Here is a 19,070-nt window from a genome sequence, read left to right as displayed (position 1 = left end):
GTAGCAGGTGTTGGAGAAGACTGGCTCTGAGCGGCTAAGAATGACTCCATCAGGGCAGTCAATCTGGCTACCTCTTCTTTCAGCTCGCGGTTCTCTTGTTCAAAATGATCCATCAATCTTGCAGAGTTGGCTCTAGTGTAGTACCGGTGAGTCAGCTTGTCTTCAAAATAAATGAAGAACACAGAGTTAGACCATAGGACAAGAAGTCGGGAACAAAACCTGCTTATGCACATGATGCATGCAATGCTTGTGCATATGATTTGTTTTTATTTCAGAGGAAATTTAGAGTTCTATTTGCAAATTTCGGGAAATATTACTCTTTTATCATATATGGAAACATCTCATAATATCTGGAATATATTTTTACACCCAAGAAGTACAGTATTGGTAACCAAATATAAGAGAAAAGGAAAATAATCATCCTATGGATCCCTAGAAACAGTCATCTAAAGCTCGGGACACAGGAAGGTAAGATGCACGAAGCCTCTTCACCTCTTCCTCATAAGCTGCCTCCATATATGCCTTCTCCTTGGCGAGTCGATCGTACTTCCTCTTCCAAAACTTGGAAGACTGAGGAAGTAGAGAAGTCCATGCATCATTAGGATCATCAATAACCTGATGCTCGAGAAACTCAATCAAAACGTCCTTCTCCTTGATTTGTTGAAGCAACTCTTCTCGTTCACGGATCCAAGCACGTGAACGATCTTCATCTCTCAACTCCTCTACTCCTTGGTCAGGGAGGGTTGAAGGCTCAGCCATAACCAAAGGTGTAGGTCTCGGATACTCGTAAGGCATGAGGTACTCAGAAGCTCTCCTCCTAACCCAAGCAGTGTAAGGCTCCAAAGCGACACAATTCTTCGGACTTAGCTCCTTCCTTCCTTTCCTATGAATCTTGCGCCAAGCGCAGACCATCCTGTTCTTCAAGCCTTGGGGATCTTTACCCTCCTGAAAGAACACACCCTCTAACAGAATGTTGTTGGGTTTATCCTTTAGGGGGAACCCAAGCTGACGACGTGCCAGAACGGGGTTGTAGCTAATCCCACCACATGTACCAAGAAGAGGTACATTGGAGAATTCACCACAAGAGTCGATAATCTGCACATCATCATACACGCGGTTGTACCAAGAGATATCATCATTAGTGGGAGACATAAGTCTCGTGGACCACCGTAGACATCCTTTGTTCTCCTTGAAGGCGACCGTCTGCGGTAAGTGAGAAATAAACCACTTATACAACAGAGGCAAACAGCACACAATGGCACCACCACCTTTTGCATTCCTCATATGCAAAGAGAAATAAGTGTCACCCAATAGAGTCGGAACGGGATTAAGAGTAGAGAAAATCCTAATAGCGTTCACACCCACAAACTTGTCGATGTTGGGGAATAACACTAACCCATAGATGAGAAGTACAAATATGGCCTCAAAGGCGTCCTCACTCATGGTCTTCCCATACATAGTAGCTTGAGCAATGAGGAACTCATAAGGGAGACCTTGAATTCCACCTTTGGTAGTCATATGAGCACCAACCAGAGATTCATCTATATGCAACATATCAGCTATCTCTTGAGAAGTAGGAACACTCTCTAAGCCACTGAAGGGCAACTGGTCTAGAATAGGTATACCCACAAGGTAGGCATACTCCTCAAGCGTGGGCAAAAGATGAAAATCTGGAAACGTGAAGCAACGGTACAAGGGATCATAGAACTGCATTAGTACACTCATCAATCCTTCGTCCACTTGAGTAGTCATAAGAGAAAGAAGCTTCCCAAAACGAGCCTTGAAACCCAAAGGATCTAATACATAGGATGTCAATTTCCTTAGCTCTTCCAAGTCTGGTCGTCTGAAACTGTACTTCTTTGTATTCCTTCTTTGTCTTTCCATGTCTGAAAATTTGCAAATAGACCTCTTAAGTTCTTTGAAGATTTTCTTATTATTTGATGATATGGATGCAAATGGGTGCATGAATGCAACAATCACACTCAAGGATCAAGCAAAGCACACCAAACAAAGGTCATGGGATGGATCATATTATCCTTAATATCAATCATCCATTTTGGTGGATTATGGTTTACACCTTATCAACACCAAAGTTCCATTGATATTAAGGATACATTGACGGATCAACCACGAATCAAGGGTTTGTTGCAAGTCACGAGCATGGAGTCTCGGTTAAGAACCACCTAAAGGGAGTGTACTAGGGTTTAACCTTCCAAACATGTTCTACAAGAGGTTCCCATAGTCATCATCCCATCTTTCGGATATTATCGGAGAAACGACTACTCGTATTCCAAAAATATCCTCAAGAGAGACTCTTATGAGTGTAGTATCGCGTAACAATCGTATCAAATCTTACACTTGAACGACTTTCGCACTACATCCTAAGAATAGGCCAAGATGGGCTTGGTAAACTAAGGTCCTTGGTTTCTAAGGTCTATATTGGAAAGAGTAATGTCTAACCACAACTACTTGTGTGACATTATTGATCCCAACAGGACCTCCACCAAGTGAATGGACTTCCAGGTCAACTTGCTAAGGAATAACTCCACACAAGCCAACAAGACTACGCCATTCTCCTATCCTAAGTGCATTCGAGTTCGGGTAAAGAACTCATCTCACAAAGATCACCAAGCATACAAGGAATTAATATTCAAGCAATTCAATCATTACATACAATACAGTAATCCCAAATTGCACAAAAATATGTCATCAAACAATATACAATACAATACAACAAATATGAAAAGTAGGCAAAACCCACTAGGCAAAATGCTTCCCCAGCAGAGTCGCCACTTTTCTGTAGCGGGGTATTCGTTACCATTAGAGATATTGACTAAATCCAAGGTAAATCATACAAGTTGAGCCGCCACCGCACTTCTATTTATCCAAAGGAATGGTTAGAAAGCGAACAAAAACCTAAAAGTTTCATCAAATAAAAAACTAGTAAAAATGTCAGAGATCTGGGTAAGGGGGTTGGTTATGCAATGGGAAGGTTTTAAGCACCTAAAACATCCTAGGTACTCCTAGGGAGCTCTTTTCACATTTGTTGTAAGGTTGGTATTTTGTGAAAATTTATTTGTGCAAACATGATTGAAGAGATGAGAAGAGAATATACAAGTTTATTTACATTTCGTGTTTGGATGGATAAACCCATTGCCTACGTACCATCTTAAAAAATATTAGGATCAAACCCTCGTAGTTCGGGGTAAAAATCTCAAAATGAGTGGGTGAATTGATTGGTCCAAAAGCCTTAAGGTCTTTTGTTATCCAAGGGAGAAAACTCAACCTAAAACCACAAATCTTCCATGTGAGGATAGCTTCAACATGCTAGTGAGAGGTTAACCCTATAATAAGCATGGAAGACTCATTGTCCATCACTAAGGATATAGGTGAGCATTACATCTACCTCAAGGATAACTCAAACCTAATAGCCAAGAGTTATGAAAAATTTGATTAAGAAGGTGGCCATTGAAACCACAAAAAGATATTTGAATGGGTTATATTTACCAATGAGAAGTATTTACAAAATATGGTCAAAGTTGATTTAAAAGTTCAATTCAAAATAAGTGTTAAGAAAAGAAAGTTTGAAAATCAAAAGCATAAGGCTTAGGTTTCTAATGTTTGAAAAGAATGTTAAATGTTTGCACAAAAGTTTTGGCTTGGGTTAGAGTGGAGGGAAGAAGAAGAAAGGCTAAAGTCCTAATCATACAAGAGGTAAGAGATAAGAAACAAGACCACAAATGGAGTTCCTCTCTTGAGATCATAGTGATGATCCAAGTAGCTCCCATCCTTTGGAATAAGCAAGATAAACAAATACTCAAGCAAGCAAGCACACAATCACAACAAGCTCCTAGGAATCTTCCAATAGCTTTTAGATCTCTCTCTCTTAGAAACTCATGGCAATGGTTCCTCAATTTGGCTCAATGTTGGAATCTCTAGCACAAGAACACACACATTAAAAGGTTCCATAATGCAATCAAAGAATGGACAAGAGGGAGTTTAGAATTCAATCCTTTCAATGTTCATCTTCAAGCTTTAAGCATTCTAAAGGCATGAGGCCTAGTTGCTCTTTGACATTTTAAGCACTCTAAAGGCATGAGGCCTAGTTGCTCTTCAAACTCCATTAGCTGAGGGAAGGTCCTAAAGTCTAGGTCCATTTGTCCATTTCTTTGCATGTTGTCAACAACAATCAAAACACAAACACAATAATATATACACAATTATATGCTCAAGTGAGCAAAAGGCAAATTGCATTAACATAAACATGTGCTCAAGTGAGCAAAAGGAAAAGCAAATGAATAATATGTATAAGGATAATAAATTGCATAAAAGTAAAGTGCAAGAAGTAAATGTTAATGGTTAATGGTTAATATTAGTAGTTAGTGTGCCATAAGGCAAATTTAGCGCTTTGTTAAGCAATCGTAATTGGACTTATGTAGAAGTCACAACTATCTGAGGCCGGTCAATAATAATGTAGGCAACAACACAAGTTAGAAGTCTTGATTAGTGAACCAAGTTCCAACAACTTGCCATGCCAAAAAGAAGAAGAGAAATGATCTTGTATTGGTTTAAGTCCTTTGCATGATTTAGGAAGCAATCTATCCTTAATGCAAAGTCATTCACTTGATCAATTGATCAAGATGAATTAGATTTGAATCAAGGAAGATTAAACTCCCTAATCAATGCTAACTTATCAACCTTTAACTCATTGATCCAAAAGAAAAGAAGAAGAAGAAGAGGAAGAAGGAGATGGATAATGGAAATGAAAAGAATAAAGTGCATTAAAATAAAATGGATTATACCAATCAACAAGTGTTGACCAATGACATTGAGGATCATGGTCAAACTATCAAAAACAGAAGTGGGATGAAGATTGGAAGTCAAGGAATGAGAAAAATATTTTTGGCATTTTTAATATTTGAAAATAAACTTGAATTAAAATATTAAAGAAAGGTCAAACTTCAAATTCACTTCAAATCAACTTTAAAAGGTCCAAGTGAATTATCCCAAGCTCAACATGGTCAAACAAAGTTTGACAAAAAATTTCAGCATTTTTAAAAGTCAGAAACTATTTTTAATCAATTAAAAATGAATAAAAATAACCTAATTGAACTAAAATCTCAAATAAATCTCAAATCAATTAAAAAATTGATGAGAATATTTTTCATAGATCCATCATCATTCAAATAGGTTGAGAAAATATTTTTGTATTTTTTGAATATCAAGAACTATTTAAAATGAATTAAAAATAACCAGAAAAGAGAAAATTCACAAAAAATATCAAATGATAAAATAAAAAATATTAAAAATCATTTTTAAAAACTAGAATTAAAAAGAGAAATAATGCAATTGGTCCCATATTTTTTGGAATTAAAATGAGAGAGTTATAAATTTTTGAAATAAAAGGAAATAAAGAAAATAAAATCAGAAATTGAAAAAATAGCAAAAATCTGGAAGCGTTGGATGGATCCTCATTAATTGACGTGGAGGATCTGATGGTCATAAGCTGCGCGCGCACCATATTCCAAGGTCAATGAGAAACACAAAGAATTAAATAAAGTCATAACATCCAAGCGTGGAGATTAAATCTGGAGATTGAGATCAATGGTCTACATTGAATCTGGAAATGAGACGGTGGCCAGCGCCACCGTCTTCTCCGGTGAGCTCCGGCGAAAGCCAAAAAACACAGAGGTTCAAATGCTCATTAAAATGGACGATCCAGGCACCGTTCGAAAGGTGAAGTGATGTACATCACTCCTATACCACTCACTTCCACTCTAGATTCCTATTAAGAGAGAAATCAGAGATGGAAGCTTGATGGTGTTCATCATGAACTTGCTCGATTTCAAAAATTAAGCATACAACAATGATGCCTCTATAGAGAGGACTTCTGACAACACAATATCAAGGTCAATAGATCAAAGAACAAAGAGAATCGAAGCAAAAACCAGTTGATCCACACCTTTGGATTATGAAGATTTGAGTCCCTTTCCTTGGTTCCTTTTGCAAAACAGAACTTCAGTGGATCAAATGATGGAGGTTTATGAACTTTAGATCTAGAAATTCAACCAAATGCAATTGAATTTCAGATCTGAATTTTTGAAGAAAGATGAACTTAGTTCCTTTGGTATGGTTGAGGATTCACTCTTGCAGCATTTCAGGCACCCTTAGGTTAGTTAATTATGAAGCATAGCACATGTATTTATAGCTGGAAATGGCTGAGTGCATGAGTTTACTCGTGTGCATGGCAAATGGATTTTCCTTGCATGGGCTTGTGTGATCATGTGGAAGGCCCAATGAGTATTGGAATGACCTTCTGAGCTTATGTGAATTGCAAATGGACGTGTACAAGAAGTGTAAACAGCTCATGCATGGCAATTTGAATTGAATTTCACAAAATGCACTTAATCTTCATGCCTTCGAATATGGTGCTTCCAAACTCCAAATGCTACCTCATGAGTAATGGTTAGAAAGCTTATTGCATAAGGAACAAATGATATGTTGATCAAAATTTCAAATGGGCCTTGGAGATTAGTGAATTTTGAGTTTAAAGTATAGGGTGCAAAACATGTAAAAGTGAAGTTTCCAAATTTGGCCAATATTCAAGCCCTTCTGTCTCAATGATGCAAGCTCCAAATGATAAAACCTTCAACCTGAAAGTTGTATATATTTTCAATACAATCAATTTGGACTAAAATGTTGCATCATTTGGATTTTTTATGAAGAAGTTATGGGCACTTGAAATTGGACTTTTTTACATTTCAATGCATTTGGCCCAAAGTGGCCTATAATGTTTTGCATTATCACATGTATTTCTTTTGAGATTTTGAAATTTTTTTCAACATAACATTTGAAGTAAACACAATAATCTTTCCAATTCATTTAGTTCCGCCTCAAAATCATAAGAAATGAATGAGTTATGTTCTTGGGAAGTTGACTCAAAATTAGGGTTTCAGTCAAAATGACCTATAATGTCTTGGAATGGGAGATGACTTTCCAAGCTCCAAATAAAATTTTTATGAACATTAGAGTTGTTCATATTGTCCTTAAGAACATTTTTTATTTTTGGGCCATCTCCATTTTATCAACACATAAAAAGTTAGGTCTCAGTGCATTTCAAAATAGTCAGATGAATTGACTGATCAACTTCTCAAGTCCACAACTCATATCTTAATGAATTAATGATTGAGGATACTCAAATAAGTTCAAATATGCATGGAATGATGAATTAAATAACTTCCCTTGATTTCATTTGACCATGGGTTGAGGTTGCTTCATGAGCAAAGCACAGTTGATGAAGAGATGAATTAGGGTTTCCTTGAGAAACAAACCTCAAACCCTTTGACTTGCTTTGATCAAAATGATGAATTAAGATACTAGGGAGGCATATTTGATGGATGAGAGCTTTGGGAACCATTTCCATGCTTGCCTTCATCTTCTCTTGGCCATATCATTGCACAAAGGATCACCTAGAAGCTTTTAGGCCTTGTGCTTGCTCAAGCTGCAAACAAGAAAAGTTAGTGACATATTTTTTGTGCTTTTGGTTAGTAATAAATGAGAAAAAGCAATGATATAAAATTCAAACATGCTTGGTGATCTCAAACCACCCACAAGAGGTCCCACCCAAAGGCAAGGGGAACCAAGATGCTTATGATCCTTGAGGCTTTGCAAATGCAATGTTGTGATGCCATGAGGGATCTTAGGGCCAAAATTGGGGTCTTACAATGTGATGTGACATTTCAGGTTTGTTATCAATATGGTTGTACTTAGGTTTAGATTTAGGTTTGCCATTTATGTAACTGCAATCAATGTTAGATTCATTGAACCCAATGTCAGATTTGTCTCCTATTGTTTGACCAGTCTGGACAATCTTATCTAAGATGTCAGATCCATTGTTAAGCATTCTTACATACTTGGTCATCTCATCTAGTTTGGAATTCAAGAGTACAGCTTCAGTCTTCAACTTGAAGATGGTCTCCACATATTCTCCCTTTTCATTCTCCAGCTGGGATATCACTTTCTTCTGGCTTTCAACTTGTCTGCACACTTCTGCACTTCTGTGACACAACTCTTTGTAGGTAGTGGCTATCTCTTCAAAGGTTACTTCATCATCACTTGACTCTTCATCAGAACCCCATCTTCCTGTCAATGCAGTCACATGATTTGCAGTTTCTTCTGTTTCACTTCCATCAAACCAAGAGGCAGTAAGAGTCTTCTTTTGTTTCTTGAGGTAGGTCCCATATCCAGTTTTAATGTGACCATACCCATCACATTCATAGCACTGAACTTCTTTTCCTTCTTTGGGCTTTTCTTCAGACCTTGTTCTTCTTCCAAAATTGTTGGATTTACTGATGTCGGATGCGATGTTCTTGACATTGGCCTTGGATCTTACATCTATCTTTTTCATAAGTCTGTTGAACTGTCTTCCCAGCATTGCTACCTCATTTGCCAAATCTTCATCAATATCTTGACCACCTTCCTCATCTTCCCTTTCAGTGTTTGGCATGAAGGTTATGCTCTTGGATTTTTTTTCAAATTCATCACATATTCCCATCTCAAATGTTTGGAGGGATCCAATTAGCTCATCAACTCTCATATTTGAGATGTCTTGAGATTCTTCTATGGCTGTCACCTTCATAGAAAATCTCTTAGGGAGTGACCTGAGTATTTTCCTTACTAACTTTTCATCTGTCATCTTCTCTCCCAGAGCACCAGAGGCATTGGCAATTTCAAGGATACTCATATGAAATTCATGAATATTTTCATCTTCTTTCATCCTCAAGTTTTCAAACTTGGTGGTGAGCAGCTGTAGTCTAGACATTTTCACTTTAGAGGTACCTTCATGAGTGGTTTTGAGAATGTCCCAAGCATCTTTAGCCACTTCACAGTTGTTTATCAATCTGAAGATGTTCTTGTCTACTCCATTGAAGATGGTATTAAATGCTTTAGAATTTCCAAGGGCTAGATCATCCTCCTCCTTGGACCATTGTTCTTCAGGCTTCTTGTCAGTAGTGGCTTCTCCTTCCTTAGTAATTATTGGATGTTCCCAGCTTGTTAACACAGCCTTCCAAGCCTTATTATCAAGAGATTTTAGGAAAGCTACCATTCAAGGTTTCCAATAGTCATAGTTAGATCCATCCAAAATTGGTGGCCTATGAACAGATCCTCCATCTCTCTCCATAGTACCAGAAAGTATTGTCCCTAGATCTCACCCAGAACCAGAGCAAGATGCCTGCTCTGATACCAATTGAAATTCTGGTATCAGATATGAGATGTCGAAGGTAATGTCACGACACTAATATCTGAGTAATGCAAACAGAATAGAGATAAAGAATAGTAATGCAAGAGACACAAGCAATTGTTAACCCAGTTCGGTCCAACTCACCTACATCTGGGGGCTACCAAGCCAGGAAGGAAATCCACTAAATAGAATCAGTTCAAAGACTTTCCGTACACTTCAACAAGTTACAGTCTTTCTCACCTAATCTCTACCCGTGCGACTTCTACCTAACCACTCTTAGATATGAGAACCCACTCACTCCCCCTCAATCACACCTATGATTTTAAACAACAATTACTCTGAAAAGAAGACACTCTTCCAAGACACACACTTGATCTTCAATCAAGTAGACACACACTTGATCTTCAACCAAGTAGACACACACTTGATCTTCAACCAAGTAGACACACACTTGATCTTCAACCAAGTAGACACACAATTGATCTTACTTAACAGCTTCAATCAAGTAGACACGCACTCATGCTTAAAAGCTTAGAGTGACAAATTACAACTCACAAATTAGACTAATTCAATCATCTATGGATGAATTGAATGGCTTACAAGTCTCACAACTAAACAAGACACAAACCCTTATATTCTCTCAATATTTCGCTCAGTATTGGTTGTGTTACAAATCAGGTTTTCCATGTCCTATTTATAGAAGCATTCAGCTGGGCTTGGACATCTTGAAAACCCTAAAACTAGTTTCCAATTAAATCTTCTCATGACAGCTGGTTAGATCTCCTTGAAAAATAAGTAAATCAGGTTGTAATTAATGATTGAATGCGCCTGCAAATCAGATCTTCAATCATACATAGATTGCCATTAAATGTGCAATCACAAAACACATAACAATCACCCTAAATGTTCTGTGTACAGGATGTCATGACATCGGGTCTGACATCCTGGAACAATCCTGCATAATTCCATTTATAATTTCCAGCAGGTACATAATATCAGATGCCATGACATCGTGTATGACATCCTGAAACAATCCTGCATAATTATATTTTTAAACTCCAGCGGGTACATAGATATCTTAAGTTAAGACATCACATGCAACATCTTGTGAACACTCTTTATTTTACCAAAATTGCTGCCAACACTTAGAACCAACACAAAGATTGTCCGTAACTGGATGACCATAAAGACAGTTGATGGGTACTCCATGAAGCATGTTGAGGGATATGAGTGACCTAGATGGAATTTGCTCATCCTGTGTAACAGGATAAATGCCTACGGGCCCAATATTGAATTAGACAAGGATGACACGATCTATGCCTTGTGTTCAATATAGACATAAGGGCAAAAGGGTAATTATACACATAAGTATTATCACAAAAAGATTTGTCAGATCACATGACATTTTCATGTCTTGGGTAGCAGTGATGTGTTGCTAGATATCGCTCACTGTTTTGTTGGTGTAAGCCCTAGAGGCCAATACTTTTGGTACTTGTATTGAATCATTTATTAATAATAAAAGGCTTTTTCTTTATTATGTTTGTTTAATAAAGTCCCTAGAATAGCTAGTCCGTTTAATGTATCAAGTATGACTTAATCATGAGATCATATTAAACATAAGGACACTATTCTTAAAGTATCCGTAGTCAAGATTTATTGTGAAGTGGGATAACATTAAAGCATGAAGACTATTATGTTTATAGACTGATGATCATATCTCATGAATCATGGATAAAGAGTTATCAAGTCTTAAACATAGGTATGAATATTAAGAGTAATATTTATACTGGATTGACCCGCTATGAGAATACTATATAGAATGTTATGCAAAGTGTCATAAGTTATTCTCATGGTGATAATGGTGTATACCACCCTTCGACCTGAAACCACTATGGACCCTAGATGTAGAGTCGAGTGCCTTATTGTTGATCAAACGTTGTCCGTAATTGGATGACCATAAAGACAGTTGATGGGTACTCCACGAAGCATGCTAAGGGACATGAGTGACCTAGATGGAATTTGCCCATCCTGCGTAACAGGATAAATGTCTATGGGCCCAATATTGAACTGGACAAGGATGACACAGTCTATGCCTTGTGTTCAATATAGACATAAGGGCAAAAGGGTAATTATACACATAATTATTATCACAGAAGGATTTGTCATATCACATGACATTTTCGTGTCTTGGATAGCAGTGATGTGTTGCTAGATACCGCTCACTGTTTATTATGTTAAATACGTGATTTAATATAATTGTCAATGTCGCGAAAACCTATAGGGTCACACACAAAGGACGGATTGATGAGAGATAGAGTAATTAAGGAATACCGTAATGTACGGTGCCCTTAAGTGAATTATAGAACATCGTAAGGTACGGTGTACTTAAGTAGAATACGAAATATGGTAAGGTACCACGCGCTTAAGTGATTTTGGCATATTATAAGATATGGGTCATATACACTTGAGTGGGCTTTTTTAGCTTGCAGCCCACACAAGTGGTTCTATAAATAGAACCCTTGTGTAGAAGCATTGTCACACTTGCAATTTCGTTTCTCTCTCTCTCTCTCACTCAAAGCCTTCATTCGTAGCAGCTAGCACTGAGATTGAAGGAATCCGTTCGTGTGGACTGAGTAGAGGCGTTGTCATAGTTCAACGTTCGTGATCGCCACAAGAGGTAACGATTCTATCACTGATCATGCCCATTCGTAAGGATCATTAAAGGAGAAATTTTAAATTCCGTTGCATTTTGGATCGCCCTTCTCCTTCATGTTTATCATGTTAAATACGTGATTTAATATAATTGTTAATGTCGCGAAAACCTACAGGGTCAAACACAACAGGACAAATTGATTAGAGATAGAGTAACTAAGGAACATCGTAAGGTACGGTGCACTTAAGTGAATTGTAGAACATTGTAAGGTACGGTGTACTTAAAAAGAATATGAAATATGGTAAGGTACCACACGCTTAAGTGATTTTGGCATATCATAAGATATGGGTCACATACACTTAAGTGGGTTTTTTTGCTTGCAGCCCACACAAGTGGTTCTATAAATAGAAGCCTTGTGCAAAAGCATAAAAAAAATTTGAAATTTCATTTCTCTCTCTCTCTCTCTCTCTCTCTCTCTCTCTCTCTCTCTCTCTCTCTCTCTCTCTCTCTCTCTCTCTTTTTCACTCACTCACTCAAAGCCTTTATCCGTAGCAGCTAGCATTGAGATTGAAGGGATTCGTTCGTGTGGACTGAGTAGAGGCGTTGTCACCATTCAACGTTCGTGATCGCTCCGCAGATCTGCATCAAAGGTTTCAATCGCCACAAGAGGTAATGATTCTATCACTGATCATGCCCATTTGTAAGGATCAATAAAGGAGAAATTTTTTAAATTCCGTTGTATTTTGAATCGCTCGTCTCCTTCATGTAAGCGGTAAATCTCAGAATACTTTAGCAAGGATTCAAACTTCCTAGGAAACTCTCCCATTGTCATCATACCTTGATGCAGGTTCTAGAATTATCTCTCCTTTTCTTTCCTACATAACTTTGGAAAATACTTCCTTAAAAATTCTTCTCCACCAGGCTTCAGCATCGCTTGTCAACATGAATGTTGCATAACCGACTCTTCTATTCTCTCCACAGTGAGTGAAAGAAAATATCTTCTCTATCTTTGGCAACCATTTCTCAGCACCCTTTAGATTAAAGTCACCACCAAATTGTGGTGGTTTACCTTTCATAAACGAGTTCAATCTCGTATCTTCATGCACAGTTTCTCTTTGTTGTTGCTGAAAAATTGATGATCTCAAGTGATCTGGAGGATTTAAGCATTTTGTTGTGTTTGAACTAACACAGTTGCAGCAAGTTCACGAACATCTTGAGTGTCAGCTTGAGAGTACGTTCGAATTTGGGAATGATCTTCTCGTCCCATGGGGATGTTAGTTTCCCCTTCGGAAGTAGCTTCACCAATGCATTCCTACCTATACCCCTACTAGCGCCTCTACCAACACTCCTACAATGCCTCACGTTTCTGGCGTTCTAAACCATAACTTCCTGAAAAGGATAAGTTATTATGTTCAATCATTCACAAGACATAAAGAACGTAACAAATATGTATATTTATATCCCAATGAATGATTCATCGATAAGGATTTTGTCAATTCTCTCACATGCAAGGGATATTTATGTTTAAAATATTGAATTAATGTTTAAAGTTAGACATGATTATATATAGAATTCAGGAAAACATAATCAATATTTAATGTATAAAAAAACTATATCAATTTATTCAATAACAACGATTACAAAAACGATGACCATGTTTCATTTAAAAACCTCTATTAATAAACCAAAAGACAAAGACTCAACACACAAAAGAAAAGTTATCATCCAATTTGGAATCCAACTTGATACAGTCAATATAACTCTAGACACTTACGATCCGAGCTAAATTGACCAGCTCTTATAACATTAAATGAGACAAACTATGTCCCATTAGTGAAATTCTAACTAAAATTTAGAAATCTTTATAAAAAAAATACGAAAAATTTGAAACTTTTTAAATAAAAATACTAAATTAATTAAAACATATTGCTTCATATATATATGCTTCCAATATATTTTACATAGAGCTTGACACCGTTAAGACTAATAGCCTTGCCATATAGATAAAACTTAAAAGAAAAGTACACAAAGAAAAACCAAAAGAAAGCATAACAAAAAGAACCTCCTAAGTCACACGGTACTGACACTTATACTGACTGTACATAATATTACATAGTAATAGCGATGTGATTAGCGTTTGACAAAATGCTAGCAACCTTCACTCTTGACGTTATCGTAATCCATCACTCCATAGTCTTCCCTCCTGAATGATCTAGCTTGTCGCCTGATTGTCATAGATCCAAAATGAAAGACAAAAACATACAAGGCTAAGATTTACGTACAAGTTTAAAAGTGAGAATAGGGTGTAAAATATATATATATATATATATATATATATATATATATATATATATATATATATATATAATTTTACAAATTCAACCATCAAATAAATACTTTTTATTAACTAAATGACATTTATAAATTGTCACAAGTTTTTAAATTATTTAATATGTTATCAAGAAGTTTAAATTCAGTGTATCATATGATTTTAAAAGTACAAGTAAAATATTAACGATATAGTTATACATATCCAATTTATATGATATTTTGAATGCATGATCATTAAGGAAATTTAAACAAAAATCATTCGAATAAGTTGATTTCGTATAAATATATGTTTTTTATTTAATTAATTAGGAAGTTGCCTTAGATGTTGATGGAAGTTATTATGGAAATCCTGGTAGGGTGGGTTAGGGAGGTCTAATAAGAGATCATACAGGATTGTGGTTGTTGGGATTTAGTGGACTTGTTGATTTTGATGACAATCTAGAAGTTGAATTATTAGCCATATTGAATGGATTGGTGGTAGTTTGGAATTCTGGTTATAGAGACGTGTAGATCTGACTGTATGAAAGCATTATATTTGATTCAAGATTCAACATCTCTACCTCAGAAATATGCTTATATTGTAAACACTATAAAAGAATATATTTATAGAGATAGGACTATTTCATTTTACCATACTTATAAAGAAGGTAATCAATGTGCAGACTTTATGGGAAAATTGGGAGCAAATAGTATGGATTGTTTAGGAATTTCTATAGAGTCGTCTGATTGCTTGTATTCTTTACTTTTAAGTGATTCTATGAGAACTATATATACAAGAATATAATTATTATTTTGTAGATGTTTTTCAATTATGATTTTTTCTAAGAAATTAGGATTTCTTCAACAATAAATAGTTGTCTTGTTTTGTGAGGCTTAAAAGATATCATTTTTTTTATGTAACATCATACATCAATTATATAGAAGTTAATATACATCATTTACATAACCTATAATCAGAAGTTGTATTCTAGTATTTCAATAAATAAGGTTGCCTCATTGTAAAGTTTAAAATAAATTAACAAAATGTACATATGTGCACTACAAAAATTAATTTAAGCAACAATGGTAAATACTAGTCTAAAAATATAAAAAAATGTTACCTATATCTTTAAGAAACGGGTTTCAAGACATGAAGTAGGCCACAGTTTTTTTTCACATATTGACAAAACTACTGCTTAAAATATATGAATAGGTCACGATTTTAGGAGTTAGTTTAGACCAAAAACATGATTTCCTACTTTAACGGAAGGATACTTTAAAAGACTTAGTCTACTGATATAAAATTGACGGTCTAGATTGTTTTACTGTGTTAAACTAATATTTATATCTTATTCATCTAATATAAAATCAACTAATGTGGATAATTAGAATGTGAAACTATGTGCAATATATAGAGTAGGAAATCCGCATTTGTTTATGCCACTATTTTGTTCAAGCCACACTGGTAGAACATGATATTTTCAAGTTAGTGATTGATTGTCACTTAAACTCTCAAATCATTGCAATAAGTGTTATCCCTACATTTGAAAATAAATCTACATTAAAATATGATAAAATGATATAGATATCCATTTTAACAATGGTTGGGGATGATATCACACACTTGCTATGACAGACCCCTCCTGAATAAATATCACATAAACTCTCGATAGCAGTCTTATAAAGTTGTATCAAAGGAAAAGTATATATAATATATACTTCTGGGATACTCAACATAAGTAAATGTAGTAACGTAAACAACATTGAGAATAAATAACCTACTAAATGCACGTAAGTGTCAATCTACGCCTAAGTTTGGTGCAGTGACGTCTAGTTAGTGAAAAAACTAAGAAACCAATAATTCCTTTGATGAGAATTAAAAATTAAACTCATAAATACTATTAAAACCTCGGTTAGAGAATTGGTCCTAAAATATGTAAAAACATAACAAATGTTAAACTAAAAGAGAAAAAACTCTACACCAAACTAAATTAAATTCAAAATTATCACAAAAAGCTTAAATAGTATAAAAATGGAAAACAACATATGACTTAATCATGAGGAAAAACCTATTATATTTTAATCAATTTTTTTTATAGTTGCAATTAAAAATAAAATTTTGATTTTTGAACATATGTCAGCAAACTCGTCATATTGTATTAGATTGAATCAGTCATATTATATTATATTGAATCAATGACCCTACATATTCATCAAATTAAATTGAAAGAAAGCATGCATTTTGTCTAACATCGTCATATTGCAGAAACATAAATATAAGTTGGTATTAAAATTGTAATCTCTAAAATGTAGTTTCTTAATCTATAAAAGATTCATCATAACAACTCTAAGAATATAGTTTAAACATATTTCACAAGCCTATAAAAAATTATGTTGTATATCAACCCCAACATTCTAAAATGTTACACATTAAATGATATCAATAAACTAAAAGCTAGTAACTCAAGTAGTAATATAGTCATAATTATGTTTGATTAGAATAATTTTGCATGAGATTTAAATTAAACTCAATATTCAAATACAAAAGCAAGATCTAGCATGAGAACAAAATGGAGGGATATTGCTAATAACCGGAAAATTATATAATAAAAAGTAAGTGGAGTTTGAACGAATGTAAAGAGTATAAGCTTACTTAGCTCGTAATTAGTAAAACTACAAGATACTTGCCTAAATTATAATTAAGGAATCTACAATTACCCTAATTATATTTGTAACACCATAATTACATGTCTAAAATATTAGTTATATCATTAACTTCATGTATATGATACATCAGATGTACAACTCTGAAATATAATGAAATAAATCGTTTCCATATGGTTTCCTTGAATTACAAAATAACAAGTTTGACTTATACATAATTCAACCTTTCATCTTATCAAAAATACAATCCAATGGTTCTTTAGTGTTAAGCTTTCAGCTTAAAATCCACTCTGAGCACCTGATAATCTAAAGAAAAAAATTAGAACAATGTGAGATGAGATACTAATATTAGTGGTATCTTAAGCTAAATCAGGGAGCCTTTTGCTACCCGTCTATCCAATCAAGGTATAACTTGAATTAATTGTTAATGCAACTCATATATCTCATGCAACCAATAACAATTGGTTCAATGTCTTACCTTTCTTCATAGGTCGAAATTCCAACACACATTCTAAGATCGTAAATCCAATACTCGTGAACTTTACTTGATTATATGATAAATCACCATACCTATTAATTAGAGTATCGAAATAGATCACATATTCCTATATTGGCTCATCTGGGACAAATCAGCATACTCTACACTGAATCACTAAGATAAATTACCATATCTTCATGAAAATTACTATAACAAATCAACATGCCCTATAATTGAATCATGGGATAAATCATAATACCCACATGTCTGGATCACTATGTTAAATAACAATTTCATCGCATGAATAAATCATGTATTCATCATTGGGAATATCATACTAAACACATATTCCTCTATCGGGATCATCGAGATAAATCACATATCCTTCAATTAAGTTACCGGACAAAACATGTATCCTTCACTAAGTCACCAGGATAATCACATATCCTCCTATTGGATCACCATAACACATCAAATTCTTGTGATTGTAATCCACTGTCGCATGAGATGTATGCATGCATTCACTTTGATATATTGGATGCCATTTTAGGAATGATACTCTAGCATATTCATAATCCATATATTGAATCAGCCATAATGTAAATATTGCTTGAGATATCAAACCATGCTCATCATTGTCTATCTAATGTATATGTCCTAGGAATACATGGTTGATTGCAAGAACTTCTAGTCATTTAAGGTTTTTTAATGTTCTCCTTACTAAACAAGTCAATAAAATCCATAAGTCATGCATTGACATATCTTAAGTCAAGGATCATTCCATTGGTATCAAGGGTCATTGTCCATCTTAAAGTAGGGTTTATAGGGTTTTTGGACAATTTTGGGTTCAGGAGTCAATTAATGAAGTTTCATGAGTCAACTCATAAAACCAAATGAAAATCCTTCTTGCATGAGTCATTCAACTAGACTCACAAGTATACTCAAAATTGTCATGAGTCGATTCCAGCAGAACCATTAGTAGACTAAAAAGTGACATGAGCCGATTCAAGTAGAACCATGAGTAAACTTAAAACTTCAATGAGTCGATTCAAGCAGAACCATGAGTATAGTCAAAACTATCATGAGTTGATTCAAGTAGAACCATGAGTATACTCAAAACTGACATGAGTCGGTTCAAGCAAAAACACGAGTCGACTCAAAATATTCATGATTCGATTTAAGTAAAACCATTAATAGACTCAAAATTATTAGGAGTGAATTCAAGCAGAATTATGCGTAGACTTAAAACTATCATGAGTCGATTCAAGCAGAACCATGAGTTGACTCAGAAACCTGAAACCCAAAAAATCGACAATTTTTAATATAATTTTATCCCTAAGCTCACCTTGACCGCCCCTAATTATCATCCATCGACTAAGCATGTTCATATAATCAATTAATCATATGGATTCATAGTTATGCAATAGCATAATCATGCCAAAATCCTAAAGATTCTATTATAACTTCACCATACCATTGATCAACTATTATTACTATAACATGCAAGTCGTGAAATAATCTACTCTAAATCATAACATAATTTAAGGAACCCACCTTAGCAATTCAATATGATGATGATAAGTTTTTTTTCTCTCCTAGACACCTGAAGTCACAAATCCAAGCTCCTTTATTGATCTTTTCATCCGGGCTCATCAAGAATTCTTAAAGAAGGTTGTCCTATTCAAAAGATATGAGTTTGATGATGAAACTTCCTTTAAATACTT

This window comes from Lathyrus oleraceus, chromosome 4 (assembly GCF_024323335.1).
Source record: "Lathyrus oleraceus cultivar Zhongwan6 chromosome 4, CAAS_Psat_ZW6_1.0, whole genome shotgun sequence".
Taxonomy (NCBI): Eukaryota; Viridiplantae; Streptophyta; class Magnoliopsida; order Fabales; family Fabaceae; genus Lathyrus; species Lathyrus oleraceus.
This window is presented reverse-complemented; position numbering follows the sequence as displayed.